A 4,580-nucleotide genomic window follows, 5' to 3' on the forward strand; every position below is an offset into this window, starting at 1 on the left:
AGAGTACGAAGCAGGAGGTGAGTTCTAGCTATTCGCAGGTGGCAACAGAAACCTATCGGGAACCAGACTTTTACTGTTGGGGGAGAGACATTAAGAAAAGCAGCCAGGGATATAACTGGGTGATGTGATTTGAGGCAGAATCGAGGGGATCCCTGTTCCTCCAGTTCTCAATGCTCCAGACATCCAAAAGTCCCCTTCAGAAGGGAAATGAGTGGGTGAAGAAGGAAGGGAGACAGTAATACCAAGACCTCTGCCCCTTCCTATTTCATATGAGGCTCTATCAGTTTACCTCTCCTGGGAACATGTTCACTTGAGAGAAGGAGGCCCTCGGGAAATGAGCAGGCTCCCAGGAAGTAGGAGTGGAAACTGGAGTGAGTGTGGGTATTCAGGACTATTCAGGAATTGTCCCTGGGCAGCTGGACCTAGAGGTGGCCAGAGGCCTCAGGGTGTCAAATACTTTTGTGGCATCTCTCCCTAGCACCTCCACTGAGGAGTTGGGCAATGGGCCTGCAGGCTGCAGCTCCCTCCCGTCTTCTGTCCCATCAGGATGCTGGGGTATGAAAAGAAGAAAATAGAGGCGGCCAATTAGCAGTTGGGAGCAGAGAAGGTGGAAGAAGCTTAAGGAAGGAGGGGCCAGGAGAAGGTGGCTGGGTGGGTATAGATGTGTGTGGCTAGGACAAGTAGGGAGCTTCTGAGAGGCTTAACTGTCAGCTGCTGGGAAGTAATCCCCAGCCCTCACATCCTCCCCATGCTCCCACTTCAGGCAAAGCTGCCTATTGGGTGAGGGCCACTGGAAGCCTCAGAGTCCTGGGAGAATGTGTTGTGGGGGGCTTTTGGGAAGGGGCCTCCCAGGTTATCAGGGCTTTCAGCAAAGCTTCCCTGGAGAAGAGGAGGGAGTGAAAGGGGTCCCTTGGGAGCCTGGGTTTCCTGGATCTGAGCCATGGGCTCTCTCTTGGCTATAGCCCCCGGCACAGCCATTTTGGTGTTTGCTTATTTTGGTTATTTTTTGATCAGATATTTTGGCGCTGTGCACACTGCCTCCTGTTGCCATGGCAGCCGTGACAGGGGCTGAGGCACCGTGAGAAAAATACCAAAATTAATGAGTGAGCGAAAGTGCAGCCGAGAGAAAAACAAGGTTAAAAAAAGAGTTAAAACAGTAATGAAAACAGGCTTCCCAGCTCCACAGCAGAGCAGCTGCTGGAGCCTCCCCAGAGCGGCAGCCCCCACCCAGCCTCAGGCTCCTGGCATCTCCCAGACCTCAAGGCAGAACTCACTCGCCTTCCCCCACCCGGCCAGCCACAGGCGCAGCAACAGACACACAGAACCATCCCAAGTAAAACAGTAGATCAGCTCCAACAGCAGATCGGTCCCAGCTCAGGTTGCATGCTGCCTCCCAGAACAGCATCCTAGGGAACAGCTTCTCATCTCCTAGGCAACAGAGTCTGGGCTATGGCCCCCACACAACAGTGGTCCAGCTACATTACTAGGAAATGGCCTCCCAGCTACACTTGAGCTTCAGAGCTATGGCTGCAGGCATAACAGCATCCCAGCTAGAATCCCGCACACAGTAACAGCACAGCCACAAGCCTGGGCAACAGCATCTTAGCTATAGCCAATCCCTGGTATGCTGTCATCACAGCTATGGCTTCGGGACCAATAGCATCCCAGCTACAGTCCTATACACAACAGTAGCTCTGCTCTTATCCCAGGTAACAGACTTCCTCCCAGGTACAGGCTCCTAGCAACAGCCTCTCATCTCCTAGGACCTAGGCAATGGATCCAGCTACAGCTCTACCTACGTCATATTATCAGAGAACTGCTTCTTTGCTATAGCCATTCTCAGGTGTGCCAGCCTCACACCTATAACTTCAGGCCCAATGGCATTTCAGTTACAGCTCTTCCCTCAAAATGCACACATGAACACACACACACACACACACACACACACAGAGCTTGGCAACAGACTCGTAGGTACTCTGTGTTGTTCTGGCTATAGCCTATGTACACCAGCATCACAGCATTGCAACAGTATTTGAGCTGCAGTCAGAAACAGCAACTGGGATGCCTGGGATGCCTGGGTGGCTTAGTCGGCTAAGTGTTCGACTTTGGCTCAGGTCATGATTGCACCGGTTCGTGAGTTCAAGTCCTGCAGTGGGCTCTCTGCTGTCAGAGCATAGCCTGCTTCAGATTCTCTGTCTCCCTCTCTCTCTCTCTGCCCCTCCCCCCACAGCTTGCTCTCTCTCTCTCTCTCTCTCTCTCTCCCTCACTCCCCCCCCCTCAAAAATAAATAAACATTAAAAAACAAAAAAACAGCAACCTTTCTGTTATAGTGCCAGGCCTTACAGCACCCTAGTCCTCTTGGCCACAGCCCATCCCAGGTACATTCATATCACAGCAAGAGCCTTAGGCGACAAGAATACCAACCACTTCCACACCTAGCATCCCCCAGGCTCCAACCCCTGGCAAGGTCTCAAGTGGAATCTCAGGCACCATTAGTTTCAGGAGCCCCCCAGTGCTCTACTTGCTCTACTGCCAGGTCCCAGTTTGGTAGGAGGCCAGGAGCCTTGGCTTCTCTCCTCTTCAGATGCCACCTCCTAGTCCCTACTGTTTGCTGGCCTCCTTTCTAGGGGAGACAGTATCATCCCCATGTCTATACTGCCCCAGGCTCAGATTCCCCCACCCCCCAGAGCCCAGCCTGGCAGCTGGGGTAGGAGGGGATGGGAAGCAGGGAGAAGAGTAGGCACACCCTGTGTTGCTCTGGCCCAGTTCTGCTCCTACCACTTGGTGCAGGATTTGGGTTTGATGGTGGTGGAGCAGGGAGGATGGAGGAGAACATCTGGGAAATTAGCATTTCCTGCCCAGCTCCGCGGCTGCCTATCTTGTTCAGCCCTGAGCAAGGGATGAGAACAGAGGAGCCTTTGAATGGCTCCCAGCAAGCCAACTGGGGAGGGTTTGCTGCAGTGGGCAGTGGGCACATGCTGGGGGCAGGGAGCCTGGGGCAGCTCCTCTGTGGAAGATTTCTTCTCTCTGGGCCACTAATTCCTTCCTTGGAGATGTGCTCAATGATGAGGAGAGTGTGAGTTTGGCGGGGACAGAGGTAGAGAAGCCTGTTACAGGACAGATCCTCCTTTCACTAGCTCATCCCACCCAGAGCCTCCCACGTGGGCTCCTGGGGTTGAGGGCTGGGAGTAGGCACTAGAAGAGGGCCCAGGTCAGAAAGGGAGGCTGAGTGAGGGAGGCTGCTCTGCACGAGATCTTTGGCAGTCCTCGAGTGCCCTCTTAGCTGGCCTGAGATCCCACCTTACCCAGAATAGTGTTCCACAGAAACGTGGGGAGACAGAAGGGAGGGGGAGGGGGAGGAAGAAGAAGAAAAAGGGAATAAAAGTGGTAGGGATGGGAAAATGGAGGACAGGAAGGGGACAGAGGCTATGGCAAATAGAGGCCAAACAACCAGTCATCCCATAATAGGCTTTTCCACACCCAGTGCCAGGCCTCGCCAGGGATAGTCTTCCTCATTCTTTTGACCTAGAACACCCTGCCTAGGCCTATAAGTGGCAAAAGGCAGGACGTCATATTGAAGTGGAGCATTTTGGATGCTGGGATACCAAACCCTGAGCACAGGAAAGGGAGTTCCCAAGCTCTCAGAGACCTCTAGATGGCGCCAGAGAGCCAGAGCTGAGAGGGAGAAACCAGAATAGGAGTGTGTAAGACACGGCGTGTGACACCGTGTGTGACTCGGTGAGTGTGAGTGTGACAGGGAGCGTGTGGCACTGCGAGGGCGTGTAACACAGGCCGTGACACCGAGCGGCCTTGTGAGGCAGAGACCCGTGTGAGTCTGAATGTGTGTATGTCACTGGTAAATATGTGGGGCCACAATTCCATCCCGCCCTGAGGGCAGGTGATAGGGGGACCCTCGAAGAGCCCAAGCTCCGGCGCTTCACCTCATTCTCACTCTTGTATATATCCCCCATCCTCATTCTAGAGGAGCCCCCGGGTCACATTACCCTCCCCCTCCTAAGGTCCCCTCCATAGCCCCACCCCCACGGCTTGCTGCGGCCTTAGAGGCTGACCGCTCTGCGGCTTCGGCCAGAGGGGGAGGGGTGGACTTCCCCAGAGCGCAATGGGAAGGGAGGGCCACGCGGGGTGATCTGGGGGTCTGGTCGGGAAGAAGGTGGATCTGGAGGAACGGATGCCCTCCAGGGAAGAAGGCACTGGGGGAGACATTTCCCCTGCCCCAACTTCCCAAGAGGCAGAGTAGGGGACAGGTGTTTGAGTGAGGTTAGGAAGGGAATTCAGGAGGGGTCCCAGATGGGGGCTCTAGTGGGATAAGTGCAAGGTGAAGAGCCAGGGAGGGGTACTGCCTGTGTATCCGGGCCCGGGGTAGTGGGGAGATAGCGAAGGGGAGTCGTGGCTTTGGGGAGCAGTGCTCGGGGTCCCCTCCCGGAGGGACCAGGGCGGTCCCGAGCTCCACCTCCCGGCCGGGGGGGGGGGGGGGGGCTGAGGGCGGGGAGGCGGGCGGGAGGCGGGCGGGCGGGCCAGGAGGGAGGGGGAGGGAGGGGGCGGGCCGGGCTGTGCGCTCC

This window comes from Panthera onca, chromosome A1 (genome assembly GCF_046562875.1).
Source record: "Panthera onca isolate mPanOnc1 chromosome A1, mPanOnc1 haplotype 2, whole genome shotgun sequence".
NCBI classification, from domain to species: Eukaryota; Metazoa; Chordata; class Mammalia; order Carnivora; family Felidae; genus Panthera; species Panthera onca.